Genomic DNA, 19,562 nt, shown 5'->3' with positions numbered 1-19,562 from the left:
GAAGCAACCACGATTCTGCTTCTATCTCTGCAAATATCTGAATGGGTATTTCACCCAGCCTTGTTTTCACATGGCTTCCTCCAGCAGTGGTTTGCCCTGTTACCATCACTCATGGCACAGAGGAACCCCTGACTTTAAACCTGCCTCTTTCTTAAGGGAACTAGCTGCAGAGAGTCTGCAGGCAGGCCCAGTGTTCCTGCCAGTGCTGGACAGTTGCCCCTAAGAGCTGTCCCTCCTCAGGGAAGGCTCTGCTCTTCCCTCCCAGCTCTGTGCAAGCAGCTACAGACAATGCTCTGCTCTCCGTCTTTTGAGCAGGTCCTGTCTTGCAGTGTAGGCTTGTTTAGGTGCATCTCTTTAATATGATACCATTACAACCTTCAGTGCCTCAGTGTTTCGTTTGCCTGGCTGTGTCGTTTTCGGAGTCTGTGACACCAGTGCTCAGCTCATGTGCTGGTGCTAGATTTCAAGCCTACCACCACAAACGAATTCTGGGACTTCTGTCTTTGTCTGCATCTTACAAATATAAATTCTGAGGCCAAACCTTGTCTGCCCTAGCTGTCTGCCTTTTTGCACATCCCGGTGAAGGCAGCAGGCTGTAAAGACTCTCTCGGAGTTTGGATCAACTCCATCATCACTCTCCATGTCCCTTGTGGTTATTGTACAGCGAAGGATGCAGCACCCTCACCGTGCCCTCTCCCCTCCATGCTGCCACAAGGACCTCCTTTTCTTTGGAGGACTCCAGGTAGGCAGGGCATTTGACCCGCAGGAAGAATGCCACAGGCTGAAAACGGAACAGGCTGCTGTTTGCCTAGGACCTGTGGGATGTGTTAAATAAGGTAAACAAAGACTTGCATTGCCACCAGACTGAGGTCAAACCTATCACTAGCTTGCTTCAATCTGATAAGGATGTGCTCGTTACCCATCTTCTTTGAGAGTCAGGTGGGTTTTATAGTATTTAAAATCTGTAATGAATTGCTGTTATCAGTCCAATGGTACATTTCAATCACCCTTTTCTTCCTCTACTGAAAAAATACCAAATGCCTTTGTTTATTAAATCGTCCTTGCTAGTCTGCTCACTTGACAGATTACCCAACTTTTATTGTACTGAAATAAAGGTACACTTGCCCCCTTGTGGGATGGAATTGGGGGAGTCCTCCTTGTGACTCTGGAGTTCCTATGATACCAAATTTTAAAGATCTGGTATTTTTGTTCAAAATTAGAAACTTAACAGTAAGGTATAATACATCAGCCCTCAAATTTGTAGTCTTCAATGATTATAAGTACTATGTAACTAAGTTAAAGAAAATAAACATTTTTTTTTAATTTTTATTTTTTAGTTTAACACTTAGGAATGAGAACTAAAAGTCATAATTTAGATACAACCCCTTTAATTAATTCCTCTAAAGATGAAAAAGGTTCTCTAAAAAGTCTATGAGGATATTGCTAGCAGAAAACAAGTCATATCTACTCTATGTACACATGTCTTCAGTGTATGTCTTCAATGAGCAGAAGAGCCCTTAATGATTGGGCTTAATTGTTACTCGTCAACACCACTGCACTATCTGTCCTGAAGTGGTAATTTTCTGTGATAGCTATATAATACCACAGCATCAGGGCTCTTCAAATATCAGGATACTGAATTAATCATGAAGGGGTTTTCATTAGCACCGGAAAAAAACTGTGTCAATTAAAAAGACTTTCTTTAAAACATATCTGGTCAAAGATAATTTCAACCTTCCAAGGAAACCAAAATGCATGTGACAAATTCAGCAGGGCTGCTGTGCCCTGTGCTGGCCGTGGCCTCTCCAGGAATTTCTGCAGCACTGCCTCTGGTCTGTCCCTTCTTGCTTTAAACTTTTCATCTACTCCCTTATTTAAGTCTTGTGGTAGCACACAGTATTCCCTCCAGACTCCTTACTTGGCCCCAGTTGCTTACAGAGTCAAATCTTAATTTTGTATTTTCACGAAATGAGTTCTGGCCACGTACTTTGCCAAAACTTGCCACTTCATCTATGTTAATAATGACAATCTTTGACCATCTTTGCCTTCTCATGAAAAAGTGATACTAGCAGGGGTGTGAGATCTCTCCAATAAGTTGGAGGGGAGTACAGAGTCCAGGCCAAGCCCTCTGCCAGGTATCACCAGTGCCAGTCAAAGGCGTGAAGCTGCTGGGGGTCCAAGCTAGGTGGAAGTCTAAGCCTGCGTGAATGCAGAAGAGCACAGCAAGAAACTTGCTAGGAGGCAGAGGGACAGCACCGTCCTTCTGTGTGTGTAGCCAGCTGAGATAGGCTGAAAGCAAGCCCTAGCATTCTGGGGAAGTTATCTGGCTTCAGAAAGGAGTGTGTTATTAATGTTATGACACTAATTAATGTTATGACACTGATGTCTTTATGGTCTTGCTGCTTGAAACATGTAAAGACCTTCAAGTCTGCAAAGACTCTCAAGAGCTCACCAAGTTCATCTATTTGTCTGGTGATGAGATGGGATGCATCTGTTACCATCCCTCAGTATGGGGCTCCCTGGTGCCTTTGCAGGTGAGCTGTTCCAGGGCTTTGCTATACTCACTCCTGGAGTGATATCCAGCTCACGTCCAGCTAGCTTGGTGCACTATGCCCACTCTGTCTGGTCTGTTCCACTGCTGACATGGGGACAGCCGGTTTTTCTCCTCTTTGCTATAATCTTTTATGTACTTGAAGCTGAATCCCTCAGGGATGCATTCTTGATCAGAGCTTTGTAGATAACATTGTGCACAAGCTTGGTGCTTCAGGACTTTCAGAAAGGCAGTGGAAAGCAACAGCTGTCTAAACTCTTCCAGACACTGCTAGTAAACTTCCCACTCTCTGTCCTGAACTGTCTGATGGCACATGCAGTGAAATGTCAAATATGGAAAGCCCCTTTGGCACAGAGCCCATCTTTTCCTTGGGTGGGTGAGAATGACCGACTGTGAATCTGTCTGGAATGCTGTGATGATGCGAAGCGTGGCTCTGCTCAGTGCCACTGCACAACCAGCAGCCTCTGAATTCCTCTTACCCAGCACCCAAACCTGCGGCTGTTAATCATGACCAAAATGGCTATTTATGTTCTAATTATCGCTCCTTGTTGGACTTCACTATTGAGGGTCACCTAACAGCATTTTTGATCCCAGTTTGCCCAGGAATTGCAATGCAGACTTTTCTCTTATGTTGTTTTTCCTGCACGCGGTATGAGGCATAACTGTGACCCACAGGAGAAATCAGCACCGTTACAAAGAGTGTGTTAAAAGCACTGTCAGCCCACCCTGGGAGCAGTTACAAGCACCAGGGTGAAGTCTGAGTGTCTTCAGCACACAAAACTACCTTCTTAGAGTGATTCCTTATTTGAAGTCTTAATTTTTAAACTCTCTTTTGCTCTGTAGCTGAAATTGCTTACATTAACAGCAAGAGATAATTGCTTCTGCCTTATTCATGAGACTGGGAGATGAATCCAGGAATGACCCTACACGGAGTGGAATTGACTACCTGGTGACAGACTCAAGAACAACTTCTGTGTTATAGAGGAGGAAGGTCCTGGCATAAAATTATGTCTGGCTGCATCCAGCACCTAACTCGCGAAGTCACTGGGAGCACAGAGTGGCTTCATTCTTCTGCTAGCACTGTTCAGCGTGCCTTCCCAGGAAAAGTCCAAGAAAAGTGAGCGTGAGCTCTTATGGCCTCTAATAACTACTCTGGAGTCTGAAGGTGACATCCAGGCACCATGAGAGTCTGTGTGACTTTAGCAGGCTGAGGAATTTCGCTGGGAGGGTTTTCTAAGGCTTGTGTGTATCAACTTTGGAATAACAGAGCCTGTTTTTTTGGAGTGTGCCCTCATCATTCCTGCAAGCACAACAGTGCAGTCAGCATGCCATTCTTAGCACAGGCATTGCACTTTCTCATGTTTTCTTTTGTGGCACTGGGTTTATTTTCTCTCTCTGAATATCTCTTCTTTTTACCTTAAATCTCTCCTAATATCAATAGGAGTGACTTTTCTGCAGGAACAGAGAGGGAAAGTGTACGCACCTAGACTCTTTTATTTGACCGTGTTTGATGTTAATGAACCAATTAATTTTAGACAAGATATTGGCACATCGACTGTTTCACTTTGCTGTGTAAACTGTGTAACTAGTAACACTCAGTTGCTCTCTGCACCTTCCGATTAGGCCTAAAAATTATTAATCAAAACCCTGTGAAACCCTCAAGTATTACATCCTTAAGTAGCAGAGTCTCTCACCAGCAAAAACCAAGAACAGTTCATCGCATAAATTCACCCCTTCCTTCTCCCTCCCCTCCCAGCCTTTGTGTTACTACACTGTTAAAAATGTAATTTAAAGCCACACAAAACCAGGGCCTACAGAATTATAGTTTCAGTGACATTTGAAAATAGTGGGGTTTCACATATAACCTCATTTATTTCAGCAAGTAATGCTACACATAAGGGCTCGGCCTGTAGAGTTTTCTCTTTAACATGCTCAGTTTCCAGTTGCTGGAATCAACAGGATCAGTACATCAGTCAACTGAATCAATTGCATCAGTGGTTGAGTCTGGCTTAGAGTGGGAAATCCTTTTGGCAGGAATATGTAACTCCCTCCTGGCCTGCAGGAGACCTTGTTCCCCACAACTCACTTAAAATACTTACCAAGGGGAATGATCCACATACGCGTTGCATGTTGGAGTCCTGTTCTTGCAGTGTCACAGTGGAGGGGCATCCTGGCGTGAGGGCACAACTCACCCACCTCTGATCTGGGTTATACAGGCTTCCCTGCCTCTGGAGCACCCAGTGAGGGGTCTTCCCCCAGGCTGGTTTCCCGCTCTGCTGCTGGGAGCAGGGCTGCATGGGTGCGCGGTGGTGTGTCACCTCCCTTGGATACAGCTCCTGCGTCACCTGTGGCAGGTCCTGATACTACAATGTGGAAGATGTTAGAAAAAGTCAGTTTATCTCATGTACTAGTGGCCCATGAAATTCCACATAGACTGACTGTGCTGCATACAGGGGAACAAGCAATCTTCTTCCTCATCAGTGGGACTTTCTTGTCGCTGCTTCATATCACCAGGAAATGTCTCTGGAGGTGGGGCCTGGGGAGAAGCAGCAGCTCATGCCTTGCTTTGAGAAATTGTGGCAGGGCAAGACAATGCAGAAAACATGATCCTTTCCAGAGTCCCTGCCTATGTGCCTTGTGTCAGTCGGTAAGAGCACAAGTTGATTCATTACTGATGGAGGTCAGAAAGAGAATGGAAAAATGGGAATGGAAAGAAAAATACCTGGAGAGTACCCTCTTTCTGTCTTCTGTTTTTATCCGTACTAATACACATCGACTGCTGTTGGAATTGTCGCTCTCTATAACAGATGCATATCAGTTCAACACCTTTGCCAGCATTTCTCAGCCTAGAGGTGAACACCCAAGGTTATGTGGAGCAGGGAAAAAGTGGGAAAAGGTATGCTGACCAGATGGCCTTGTTAGCAGAGAGCAGAGAGGTAGGAAAGCAGAGGACCAAGGACAATGCTGAAGGTGCTGGTGTGAGCCAGACCCAGGGCTGAGGCGTGGGTACAGCTGGTGATTACTCTTGATGGAGGATCTACACATATGCATGGCTACCAGTGGCCACTCAGCTGTAGCCATCGCTGCCTCTGTTCTTTTCTGATGGTTTTTCAGCTGTGGTCAATTTTATTTTGGTGGACCCAAGAGAATATTTAATTTTGCCTGGCTGATATCACTACTGGGATAGACTGTGAATATTTAAAGCACCACCCTGTACCACAAGGATCAGATTGTTCTTGACTGCTGTTGTGCTCTTGATCTCATAATATCTATTCTTTATGAGAGTCAATGAAGAATGGGCCCGATGCCCAATTAGATGAAACTGACTTTATGTTGCCAGTCTGACTGATAATATGATGCACCAAGGTGTCATTTTCATTTTTTGAAGTCTATTTCATTTTTGCCAGAGTATTTGTAGTAGCAGGACCATCCCAGCATGATGCCATTTCTAAAGCTTGCCTTAAAAGTTCCAGTTAACTGAGGCTCTTGTAATAATTTGTTTTCATTTCGGTTTGTGTCACCTCACATATGCAGTCTTAAAGTCTGAATTCTAAGAATCCCCAAATTAAGGAACATTTTAACATTTTGGTCTGGTGTTCAACTAGTCTGTAAAAGAGCCTCCAGTGGGAACTCCTCTGTCTGACCTCAGACTCACTTACAACCCAATTCAACTTGAAAAGGTTGTCAGGTTTTGTTAATTTGTCAGGGAGCTGGGATAAGATTTGTGTTTGTAATCACACTTGAGGAGCCATGGTAATCTATCCTGCAAGTGCTCAGGTGTGAGCTTAAATTTAGCCATTGTTTTCAGTACAGCTACTTGTGTATTTAAAGTTCAGCAGGAGCTGATGTGTTTTCTAGATCTAAGTTCTAATTAGCCTCTGAATTCAGTACAGCTCAAGTAATTTCAGAAATAATATGCCAAAAGCAACTGTGTATATCATATTCTAAATGAGAATATACCTTTTAGTTTTCCTCTGTCTGGCGGGACCCTGTGATACAAAACAGTCACATCCGTCTATTTACTACCTTTCTCCCTGACATCTTAATGAGAATTAAGAGATGCATATTTTCTGTGCCAGCATCACCCTGGCATTTATTAACTAACTGGGCTAAAATCTAACCTTAGGTAGAAATAATGAAAACATGAATCCAATGTGACTTCATATTCTCTGTAGTTAATGGTCTCATTAGTGATGCCACTGTTTTAAATGATGGTAGAATAACTCAATATGCACATTAATGCAAGACATTGATAGATTATTAATTATCCAAATGCTGAACTAAATTATCCCTTATATAATCCTAGGGAAGCCAAATCATGCCAGAAATAAAATTGATCCATGTTATTCTAGGTTTGATTGCTATGACTAAATTAATACTGGGTTACTATCTAAACATCTGATAAAAGCCCAGACAGACTTTCTATAGAATCAGAAAACCATGAAATGGGTATCAGAGGCTTTTTTAGTGTTACAGAATTGTAGGGCCTCAAGAGATTGTGTAGCCCATTTCTTGGCTGGAACACAGTAGCAATGATGCCCAGTTTATTCTTGTCAGTTTTTTGTCTAATCTGCTCTTAAGAAATCTTGAAATATGTAGATTCCACAACCTTTCACAGCAATCCATTCCTATGCTTGACATCCATAGTGTACGTAAGTCACAGGACATGCAGGGATGCTGACAGGCAGCTAGATGTCTGCCTGTTGAAACCCTCAAAAGATGTTAGGTACGTAAACACTCTGGATGATTTGGGTCTTTGTGACCCTGATTTTTTTTGTTACACATTTGCAGGTCTATTTACTAGTCAGATACATTGAGCTAAAGCCAAAATCACATTATCTAGCATTACCCACTGGATAATGATGTTATGATGTTAATATATGGCAAGCCCAACCAGAGAGTAGGTCTGTATCCTAACATGTGAGGCAGGTATGTGCTGAGGCTTACATGGGTGCCTCTTGCCCAGATCTGATGAAATTGCTGAAGAGTTCTCACCTAGGGAAAAACAAAACAAAATAAAACAACAACAACAAGAAAACCAACAAAAACCCACATCTTTGTCCAGCTAAAAAGGAAGATTCAGAGGTCTGATTTTACCAGAATTCCATAGCAGGAATAAATTAATTTTCTCAATATCCATTAGGGAACTGGTATTGTGGTGCTTTAATGATATCTCTGCATGAATCAATGTTTTACACAGAATTGTTTTGACTTTCACAAATATCGAGAGAGTGCCTAATTGATTGTCAGACTCCTTAAGTAGCATTGATTTTACTGCTGCAATATTCAGATGATGAGGTAATTGCATCTTATCAGCTTATTGAAAAAGTCTTGTTAAAGCAGTCAATGGTCACGGACTTCTCCAGCTTCCTAATTTCTCTTTCGCTGCTGTTCTGATTTTCCTTTTCTTTTTTCTTTGTTTTTTGATCCACTGGCTCTGAGTTCTGCAAGGTGGAGTGGAGGTCATTACATTGGTATGTAATGGGTATTATGTGGATATCACAGGGTTACCACAGTTATTTCCTGCTCTTGCCAAAGACAGCAAACTGTGTTATGGTGCTTACAAATTCAGGCCTACAATGATGCTCACTGTGTCACGCAGAGGAAGACAACAAGAGTTTGGCTCAAGAAAGAACTTGTACACACAGATTAGTGTTAGGTTGCCCATGTGATGGTGGTATAATGCCTATAGTACATACCCAAAGAAGGACAACAAGGCTGGTGGAGGGTCTAGTGAACAAGTCTTACGGGGAGTGGCTGGGTGATCTGGGGTTGTTTAGCCTGGAGAAAGAAGGCTCAGGAGAGACAGCGTTGTATTTTACAGTTACCTTAAAGGAGTCTATAGCAAGGTGGGGACTGGGCTTTTCTCCTGAGCACCAAGTGATAGGATAAGGGGAAATGGTCTCAAGTTGCACCAGGGGAGGTTTATGTTGGATATTATGAGAAATTTCTTAACTAAAAGGGTTGTGTGGCATTGGAATAGGGTGCCCTATAGGGCATTGGAATAGGCTGCTCCCTGTCAAGTCACCATCCCTGGAGGCCTTCAAGAAATGTGTAGATGTAGAACTTAGTAGCATGATTTAGTGGTGTACTTGTCAGTCCTAGGTTAAAGGCTGGACTACATGCTCTTAGAGGTCTTCTACAACCTGACGGATTCTGTGATTCTATTCTGTGATTCTATCTACATGTGATATTTATGCCAATGGGCTTTGCAATAAAAAGGGGAGGTCTGGGAATCACCACCAGAATGAAAACAGCTTGCTTGATGCTGTGAAACTGCACTCTTTTTGGTGCTTGCATTGACAGGAATGCTATTAAATGCCAGATTGCCCATGCTAATTCAGGGTGCTTACAGGCATCTGATGATATCCACAACTCTGCATACAGTCTGCTAGACCCTCACCCCAGTCTGAGCCATGCTGCATCTTCATGAGGACCTTCTGTATTTCTGGGTTACGCCGGCAGTCACCTATTGATCACCAGCCGCCAGAAACTTTAATATGATTACAGGCAATAAAATTGGTTTCTATCTCTGGCGCCTGACTCAGGTTTCAGAGCAAGGGAAAAAGTATGACATCACCCCTGCTTGCATCTGTGTTGGGTAGCTAATGAAATTACACGAAGGGTTTGAAGACCATTAAAGTCAATGTTGATCCTTATTATTATTAAGAGCACTTTCAAATTTACTGCACCACAGGGCAGGCTTGAAAGCATCATTTTTCAAAGGTGTGTGCATTGCATTGGATAACAGTGAAGAGCCCTGCTGGCTGTAGAGGATGCCAGCAGCAGAGAGAATCAATTCTGAAATTAATTGGCTAAAAGTCCGCTTAGCTCCTTTCCTGTACAGCCCCACATCCCATTATTTGGTGATAATGGGCACAGTAGTGACCTTGGGACAAGAAAGCCCCAGGTGGTCTCTTGTGTATGAAAAGGAGACGGTTGGTTGCAGAGGTGTGCTCCTGCAGAATGTTGTGGCTCTGTGGTTGCATGGGGTCTTCTCTCCCCTGTGGGCACTGCTGAGCTCTGTGCAGGGCACAAATGCCCCTTGTTCTGCCATTATTTGCTCCAGCAGAATGATTTATTATTTTTCTTTTTTTTTCCCAAAAGTTGGTATTGCCATTTTGAGGTTCAGACCAAAAGCACTTAATGCTTCATGCCCACATACATTAAATGCAGAAATACAAGACCACAGAGTGGTTAAGGTTGGAAGGGACCTCTGGAGACCAGCTGGTCCAATGCCTCTTCTCAAATCAGGGACATGCAGAGCAGGTTGCCCAGCATCGTGTCCAGACACCTTCTGAAGACTCCACAATTTCTCTGGGCAAAATGTGCCAGTGCTTTGTCACCTGCACAGTGAAGATGTGTTTCCTGATGTTTAGATGGAACCTCCAGTATTACAGTTTGTGCCCATTGCCTCTTGTCCTAGCACTGGGCATCACTGAAAATAACAAGACTCTGTCCTCCTTGCACCCTCCCTTCAGGTATTTATGCCCCCTGAGTGTTGTCTTCTCCAGGCTGAACAGGTCCGGCTCTCTCAGCCTCTCCTCATAGGGAGGTGCTTTAGTCCCATCACCACCTTGTTGGCCATCCTTTGGACTCTTGTCTTTTGTACTGGGGGGCCCAGAACTGGACACAGTGTGGCGTCATCAGTGCCGAGTAGAGGGGAAGGATCACCTCTCTTGACCTGCTGGTGATATTTTGTCTGATGCAGCCAAGAATAACATTAGACTGCTTGGTAGCCAGGGCATATTGCTGTCTCATGTTGAGCTTGCTGTCAACTTGGACTTGTAGGTCCTTTCCAGCAGAGCAACTTTTCTGTCTGGGTGGCCCCCAGCCTTTCCTGGTGCCTTGGGTTGCTCCTCCCCAGGTGCAGGACTCTGCACTTCTTGTTGAACTTCCTGAGATTCTTGTCAGCCCACCTCTCTGGCCTGTCGAAGTCCCTATGGATGGCTGCACGGCCCTCCGGTGAGTCAGACACTCCTAGTTTTCTGTAAATTTACTGAGGGTACACCCTACCTCATTGTCCACATTGCTAATGATGGTGAACAGAACTGGACCCAGTGTTGACCCCTGTGGTCCTCCTCTCATTTACGGGCCTCCAACAAGACTTTGCACCACTAATCACTACCCTCTGGGTCTGGCCATTCAGCAAGTTTTGATACACCACACTCTCTGCTCATCCAGCCCATACTTTAACATCTTCCCTATGAGGATCTTATGGGGGACAGCATCAAAGGCATTACTGAAGTCCAAGAAGACAATATCCATGGCTCCCCCCTCATCCATCAGGCTGGTGATTTCATTATAGAAGCTCATCAGGTTGGCCAGGCATGACTTCCCGTTGGTGAATCCATTCTGACTACTCCTGATTATTTTCTTCTTCTCCATGTGCCTGGATATGGTTTCCAGGACAAGCTGTTCTACCATCTTCCCAGAGATCAAGGGGAGGCTGACATCTCTGTAGTTCACTGGGTCCTCCTTCTTGCCATTCTTGAAGATAGAAGTGACAATTGCCTCCAGTCTTCGGGTACTTCTCCTTGTTGCCATAGTTGAGCAAAGATTATAGAGAGCGGCCTTGCAATCACATCTGCCATCTCCCTCAGCACTCGTGGGTGCATCTCACCAGGGCCCATGGACTTGTGTATGTCCAATTTGCTCAAGCAGTTCCTGACCTGATCCTCTTCCACCAAAGATACATCTTTCCTGCTCCAGCCATTCAGCCTGGCCTCTGGGACCTGGAATTCCTGAAGGCCTTTACTTGCGTGTGAAGACTGAGGCAAAGAAGACACTCGGTGCCTTGGCATTTTCACTGTCTGGAGTAACCAGGTCTCCTGTTTCTTTCAGGAGAGGACCCACATTTTCCCTAGTCTTTCCTCTGTCACTGAGACAATTCTCTCTGGGTTTTAGCTTTCCTTACTTGATCCCTGGCTACTCAGACAACATCTCTGTATTCTTTCCAGGTTACCTGTCCTTGCCTCCAACCTCTGTAGTCTCCCTTTTTTTGTGTGTGTTTGAGTTTGTCCAGGAGCTCCTTGTTCATCCATGAAAGCCATTTTTTGCCTGACTTCCTCTTTGTTGTGATACATCACTCCTCAGCTTAGAGAAAGTGATCCTTGAATATTAGCCAATATTGTTGAGCCCTTCTTCCTTTCAGGGCTTTTGTACTGGGTCTGGCTGGGATGTTACCTTTCCCTGCAGCAGCCCATACAGTGCTGCGCTCTGCACTTGTAGCTAGAACAGCAGTGGGATCGCACCGGTGTTGTTTCTGCTGCTGAGCAGTGCTGGCACAGCATCAGGACTCTCTCTGACCCTCCTAGGGGGTGGGCAAAATGTGAGAGAGAAACATCACCAGGGCAGCTGACCTAAACAACCCAAAGGGATATTCCATACCATGTGATGTCACACTCAGCAATAAAAGGTGGAAAAAGGAAGAAGAGGGGAGGGGTGGGCTCTTGTTGTGAAAACGTCTGTCCTCCTCCCGAACACCGGCTACGTGCATTGAGGCCCTGCTTCAAGGACGTGGTCAAGCATCGCTCATTTGTGGGAAGTAGAGAGTGATTTCTTTCCTCCGCACTTCCACATAGCCTCTACTTGTTTTGTTCTGTTATTCCCTTTCCCCCTTCCTCTTTCTTCCCCTTTCCCTTTTTTCCCTTAAGTTAAATCGTTTAATTAATAAAAATATTTCCTTAATAATATATTTTTTCTCTTTAATTAAATTATCCTTATCTCAACCCATGAGTTGTTCTTTCCTTTACTTCTTCCCCTCCTCATCTGAGGAGGGGGAGTGAGAAAGCGTTTGTGGTCAGCTGCCTAGCACGGAAAAACCACCACAGCTTTGTCCCATGGTATTCTACCAAGCACATCCTTGAAAAGGCCAAAGTCTGGTCTCTTGGAGTCCAGGGCTGTGAGCTTGCTGTGCACCCTCCTCACTGTCCAAAATATCTTGAACTCCACATTTTCATGGTCACTGCAGCCAAAACTGCCTTTGACTTTCACACTCCCAACAAACCATTCCTTTGGATATTTTGATATGTGGATAAAGGAGAATTGTATTCCAAGTGCTGTAGATTTTTCATTAGATTTTTGGAAGGGTAAAGCTGATTTATGGATTTTAGAAGTAAAAAATAAAGAAAAAAGAAAAAAAGAAAAAAAGAAGTGGAAGAAAGAGCTTTTTGTGTTGATATTGGTATGAGCAGGGTGAGTTTCTAGGGATCCCCAGATTTTGCTGGAGAAGGTGTCCCTGATCAAGCTCAAGTTATACATAAGGATTTTATAGTCAATGAAAAAACTAAACTCTGCTTATGTCACATGTGATCTTTCAAATACAGCTCAGAAAGGTGGCTTAAAAGCTAACCTAACTAAGCTCACAAGGGTTTCCTTGACACGAAAACCTGGCTGATATGGGCTGGAAAGGATGTGGATGTCTTCTCTGTAGGAATTTTTGGGTTGAGCCTGCACAGTACTTTGGCAGGGTTTCGTGGCTCAGACTTCCTGCTGCAGGGAGAAGACAGTTTCCTTTGCTCCTCTGGTAAGTTTACCACATGGCAAAGTCTGCCCCCAGCACAGAGGAGCAACAGGGACTAGGCTGGAGACTTGTTCACTGTACCCTGTCTTGTTGCTTCATCTCCTCAGCAGCTGTTGTTCATCAGCACAAGGCAGGGCAAAGGCAAGCTTATTCTGTCTATTGAACGGGTTGATTTAATTCAGGTGATGGCAGCTCCCAAGTTCAGAGTGAGGAAAAGTACTCGAGTACTGTGTGCAGTTCTGGGCACCACAGTACAAAAAGGATGTAAAACTGTTGGAGAGTGTCCAGAGGAGGGCGACGAAGATGATGAAGGGCCTGGAGAGGAAAACACATGAGGAGTGGCTGAGGTCACTGGGCCTGTTCAGCCTAGAGAAGAGGATGCTGAGGGGAGACCTCATTGTGGTCCACAACTTCCTCGCGAGGGGGTGTGGAGAGGCAAGTGACCTATTCTCCATAAACACCAGTGATAGGACCCACGGGAACGGGGTTAAGCTGAGGCAGGGGAAGTTCAGACTAGACATCAGGAGGAGGTTCTTCACCGAGAGGGTGGTCTCACACTGGAATAGGCTCCCCAGTGACGCAGTCACTGCACCAAGCCTGTATTAATTTAAGAAATGTTTGGACTGTGCACTAAGTCACATGGTCTAAACTTTTGGGTAGACCTGTGCGGTGCGAGGAGTTGGACTTGATGATCCTTATGGGTCCCTTCCAACTCGGGATATTCTATGATTCTATGAAAACTGGCAGGTGTGTCTTGGAGATGCTGTCCTGCAAACCACCTGCTCCTCAAACCAACAGTGCACGCTTCTCCTGGAGGCTGTCAGTAGCTGTGTAGCTCTGTGTAGACATCTTCTGCGTAGGAATCACCCCGGGTCTTGTGAATTATGCTCATAAATAGCTGATACACAGCATCAAATCTCAAGTAAGCACTCGGAAGCACTGGGAGTTGAAGGACACTGAGCGAAATGTTGCATTTTGCAAATCCATCAGTTTTCTGGTGGAGCTGAAGACCCTGCCAATGCAACTTTCTATCTGCATCCTGATGCATTGATGAGGAGAGGGGAGACACATCCATGGGAATCCTCAGAAACTTATTTCTCTTTTTCAGTTCTGCATTGCCTTGTCCCAGCAGGCTCATAAAACCTTTGTAATAGAGCTGCACTGTGTAAGAAGTGGCTGAGAGAATGGTGTGCTTCCTAGAGTGGATAATGTTGCCCAGTTTTCCAAAGGGAGGCCATTTACAATGGTGAAAATGGTATAATCAGAATGAGTGGGTCATTTGAAACCATTCTAAATGTCCCTGTATTGAATTTTAATTTTATTTGAGAGACGTACAGTACCAGCCCCAGCACAACAGAGCAGCATCAATTAATACTGACTAGATAAGCAACTGTATAAAGAGAAAACACAGGCAGAAATGGTCTTAAATAAAGAGTGAGTTCCAATCAACGGGCCAGTCTGAGGAACTACCAAGAGGTCTGTCTCATAAACAAAAGTTTCCTTCCTGCAGGCGTCTTAAATCACTTCACAATTTTAAATACAACCAGAGGAAAGGACAGAGACAAAATCTGAAAATAACACATGCTGTCCTTCAATAGCATTTTTGCTATCGGTATCAGCATTTCAAAGCATGAATTTGCATGGGCTCTTGTTTATAATAGATTTTCTTAGCAGGTACTTAACATCTTCAGCATCTAGAAATTTTGTCACTGGCAGAGCTAAGTGTAGGTCCTAAAACAGTCAGCCCAGTCAAAAGCAGTGAGGCACACTTTCCTGGCTAGCAGTCATAGATTTTCTTTTTCTAATACTGGAATTCCACTACAGGGACATTAAACACTATGACTGCAGTAATATTGGAACCAATGTCCTGAAAATCAGAAATTCCAGTGAAATTATGTACTATACAAGACATTTTCCAGTCCTCTGCACCACCACTGAAGCCTCGCATATATTCTGATCCTTCATTTTCATATATATTATATTGCCCATCAATGTGCTGCTGCACGTTGCAGACCAGTGAGAGTTGGTGACACAGTGCTTGGAGGTAGAGATCAGACCATGAGCATTTATTCTCCACTCAGAGCTTATGGCTTTGGAATAGAGTTGCCCCCTTTGGAAACTGCAAAATTACTATTCACATTATAGGTAAATATCTATAGAGCTACAGCTCAATCTGTTCATTCACTAGGGCTCCAGAGGTGCCTGCAAATTTGGAGGCAAATCAGCTACTCATCTATGATATTAAAAATGTCTATTTAGTAACTCCTTGTATTCCTTCTTTTAACACAAAATATTGTAAAATATCCTGCAAGGTGCTCAGACTAGAGAAGGTACATGTCACTGCAATGAAATCAAGAATATAGCTCCAAAGCCAGATCACATAGCCATCTGGACTCTTGAGGCATATTTCAGACAAGCCTGATTAAAAACCCAAGAAGCAAGAGCACTAGAATAAGGTTATTAGAAGAACCTAGGTGTTAGCTTAAAGCTCATCAGAGCATAGCCTGACAGCTAGGTCTTTTTAGGTTTCAGGTTGTAGGGAACCCTTGGATGCCACCACAGTCTCAGGGCAGGTTCTTGGCTAACCTCTCATGTGGAAGAGACTTGCCTGGGCAATGCAGGAATGTGAGGGGGTGAGCATGCTGTTTTGGTGATTTCACCACTTACCTTCTCTAACTATGGAAGAATGCAAAAATTTAATCCTCATTGGGCAGCCTTTTCACTTGAGTGGCCAAGACTTCTTGCCTTGCCCTTACCAAAGCACTGCATTTGGCAAGAACAAAAATCTTGATCAAAGATCAAAACTGCCAGCTGAAGTAAAGCATCTCAAAGATCATGGATAGTGCCATCTTTCTCCTTCCGTCCTAGTCCCTGTGTGAAGTGAAGATAGATAGATCAGATAGCCCAACAAAAACTAAGGAAGAGCAGCTGCTCTGAAGATAGCTGTCATTGCGAATATGTAGAAAAGATGGTGGTTAAACGTTATGGCCTAGGATTTAGTTCAATGCAAGGCTTCTGAAATGTGTGTGGGGGGGATATGTGGTGTATACAATCTGGTATAGATTTGAGCCTGTGGTGGTTACTGGATATCCTGACTGCTGTTCTTTATAGTGGCAACTGTTGATGGTACCTAACAGAAACATTTAGGAAATTGCTCTAAAGTTGCATCAACAACAGGAGAGAACAGCCATCTAAAAGCAAGACTGGAGTTAGCAACGGGAGCTCGTGAGTATTATCTGTAGTAGGCCCAGTTAGCAACCTACATTACGGAGTTTGCAGACTTCACTCCCAGCAGACTGAGATATCAATGTAGGTTTGTATAGGAGCCACTGAGAAGTTATCTGTTTGTTTATGGTTTGAGTAGAAAGGTGCAACCTGTGGTTCACCTGCTTTTGCTAGTTAGTCAATGGTTTGGTCTTAGCTAAGAACTTCTTAGCTGTTAGCTAAGAACTTCTACTTCTGGGCCTGGAACACAGGTCCTGTGGAGAGCGGCTGAGGGAACTGGGGATGTTTAGTCTGGAGGAGAGGAGGCTCAGGGGAGACCTCATTGCTCTCTACAGGTACCTGAAAGGAGGGTGTGGGGAGCTGGGGGTTGGCCTCTTCTCACAGGTAACTAGTGATAGGACTAGAGGGAATGGCCTCAAGCTGTGCCAGGGGAGGTTTAGGTTGGAACCTCCAGGCCCAGAGAGTTGTGGTGAATGGAGTCAAATCCAGTTGGAGGCTGATCACTAGTGGAGTCCCCCAGGGCTCAGTACTGGGGCCAGTCCTCTTTAACATCTTCATCGATGATCTGGACGAGGGGATCGAGTGCGCCCTCAGCAAGTTTGCAGACGACACCAAGTTAGGTGCGTGTGTCGATCTGCTCGAGGCTCTGCAGGAGGATCTGGATAGGCTGGACTGATGGGCCGAGGCCAACTGTATGAAGTTCAACAAGGCCAAGTGCTGGGTCCTGCACCTGGGGCACAACAACCCCAAACAGAGCTACAGGCTGGGAGATGTGTGGTTAGAAAGCTGCCTGTCAGAGAAGGACCTGGGAGTGTTGGTTGACAGTCGGCTGAATATGAGCCAGCAGTGTGCTCAGGCGGCCAAGAAGGCCAGCAGCATCCTGGCTTGCATAAGAAACAGCATGGCCAGCAGGTCCAGGGAAGTGACCGTCCCCCTGTACTCAGCTCTGGTGAGGCTGCACCTCGAGTACTGCGTTCAGTTTTGGGCCCCTCGCTACAAGAAGGACATGGAGGTGCTCGAGCGAGTCCAGAGAAGGGCAACGAAGCTGGTGAGGGGTCTGGAGAACAAGTCTTATGAGGAGCAGCTGAGGGAGCTGGGACTGTTTACCCTGGAGAAGAGGAGGCTCAGGGGTGACCTTATTGCACTCTACAGGTACCTGAAAGGAGGCTGTAGCGAGGTGGGGGTTGGTCTATTCTCCCACGTGCCTGGTGACAGGACGAGGGGGAATGGGCTAAAGTTGCACCGGGGGAGGTTTAGGTTGGATTTTAGGAAGACCTTCTTTACTGAACGGGTTGTTAGTCCCTGGAATAGGCTGCCCAGGGAAGTGGTTGAGTCACCATCCCTGGAGGTCTTTAAAAGATGTTTAGATATAGAGCTTAGGGATATGGTTTAGTGGAGGACTCGTTAGCGTTAGGTCAGAGGTTGGACTCTGTGATATTGGAGGTCTCTTCCAACCTAGACTATTCTGTGATTCTGTGATTCTGTGATTCTGTGATTCTGTGAAATGAGGAGACATTTCTTCTCAGAAAGAGCAGTCAGGCATTGGAACGGGTTGCCTAGGGAGGTGGTGGAGTCACTGTCTCTGGGGGTGTTCAAGGAAAGGTTGGATGTGGTGCTTAGGGACATGGTTTAGTGGGTGACATCGGTGGTAGGGTGATGGTTGGACCAGGGGATCCTGGGGGTCTTTTCCAACCCTAATGATTCTGTGGTTCTTACCTCACTCTTTCCTCATATGCATATTCATCTACTTGTTATATCATTGATCATAAGCTCCATAGCCACACCCTGCTCGCTGGCAAGATGGTGCTGGTGCAGGTTTGTTTTAAAGGGCATGTTCAATAAGGCTGTGTCAGGAAATGTGACCCATTTTAAAAATGCAAGAGGCTTTCACTCCCATGTTATTGTTATAGTAGTTGAGTGAAAAAAAAAAAAGAAAAAAATGAAAGAAAAAAAGAAAAAATACAAATAGCTTTGGGTTGAAGGGCAGATTTATAGAAGTGTGTGGGTATACTGGAAAACACAATTCCTTCCCCACAGGGGCTGTTTGCATTTCAAGATTTTGAAGTCAGGTTCCTCCTTCATGTCAATCAGCCTGTGGGCTGAAGAACCATACTTCGATCATAGTCCAGCAAAAAGTAAATTTTGTCATAGGTAACATTAAAGAGCTTCAATTAATTTACAGGCTGAACCATGATAAATGTCACTAGCCTTCCACATATCAACATTTGCTTCAGAATAATTTACTGCCTATATATTGGGTGTTCTATCTATACAAAACCATATTGCAGCCTGTTAACTTAAGAAAGATAGGAGAGTGAGAAAGCATTCTAATTTCTCATCAGTGTAACGAAAGATAAGAAAAAATATTAACACATTGGATAATAGCTTTCTGAATAGAGCTGGATGAATTTGCAAGAGAAGAGTCCCAGGCACTGATCCTGGTCTTTGTTAGATCTGGAATAAATTCACCAGAGTCAGCGTAACACAGGTGGTAGTTCAAAATGGGCTGCTGACTTTGGAAATTATACGTTTTTTTAGGAAGCAATTTACACAGGCAAGATTCTGCTTTGATCTTCATGACCGTGAATCTGGTAAAATGTCATTAAAGTTAGTGGTGTCTCTCTGGGTTTGTGTTGAGTGTCAGTGAATCAGAGTCATCGGGTAGGAAGCAACTACAATCTGGTTTTATATTTCATAGTCACATTAAAAATGATGGCTGGGGACCTACTGAAAAGCAACATATGGTTGATACAGAAAGCTTCAGAAGAATTCTTCAAAATCAATCTTAAGTTTTTACATGGAATTTAACTTTAATTTTATTTTAATGACAAGATTTTTTGATGCTTTCCAGCTCCTTCTGTCCAGCTCCCTGCTCCTGACAGCATCCAGCACCCAGACAAGGCAGCCTGTTGAAGCCATCCTCTGTCTCTGATCTGGGACAGCCTGTGGGTATGATGGTGACAAAGACCTCGTTATCATGTTCCTGCAGTTCCAAGGTCACCATCAGAAACTCTACCACTGGAGAATGCAAATAGAAGCATGATGAATGAATCATGCTTCATTCATCAATCAAAGATGAAGCACTTCTCTTGGGAAGACACACTGAAAATCCTTCCACCATTAATTTCTGCATTGCCTGGAGATTAGCCGTAGCTGGGCTACACAGTGGATGGGAACTCTGGTTTGGAAGGTGGGATCTGAACACACTGATCCTGTGGAGGAACAGGAAGTGAGGCACCTTAAAAGTGAGGAGGTATGTGA

The 19,562-nt window shown here is 44.5% G+C and overlaps 1 long non-coding RNA gene across 2 annotated transcripts in view; it reads left to right on the top strand.

The window, feature by feature from the left end:
- Positions 1-19,330, top strand: part of LOC118156389 — a 43,792-nt gene extending 24,462 nt beyond the window's left edge. For both annotated transcript variants that reach the window (XR_004746247.1, XR_004746246.1), the window contains exon 3: positions 19,153-19,330. This is a non-coding gene — a long non-coding RNA (uncharacterized LOC118156389). The remainder of the gene's footprint in view (positions 1-19,152) is intronic.
- The last annotated feature ends 232 nt before the right edge of the window (positions 19,331-19,562 follow it).

This window comes from Oxyura jamaicensis, chromosome Z (assembly GCF_011077185.1).
Source record: "Oxyura jamaicensis isolate SHBP4307 breed ruddy duck chromosome Z, BPBGC_Ojam_1.0, whole genome shotgun sequence".
In the NCBI taxonomy this organism is placed as follows: domain Eukaryota; kingdom Metazoa; phylum Chordata; class Aves; order Anseriformes; family Anatidae; genus Oxyura; species Oxyura jamaicensis.
This window is presented reverse-complemented; position numbering and strand designations above follow the sequence as displayed.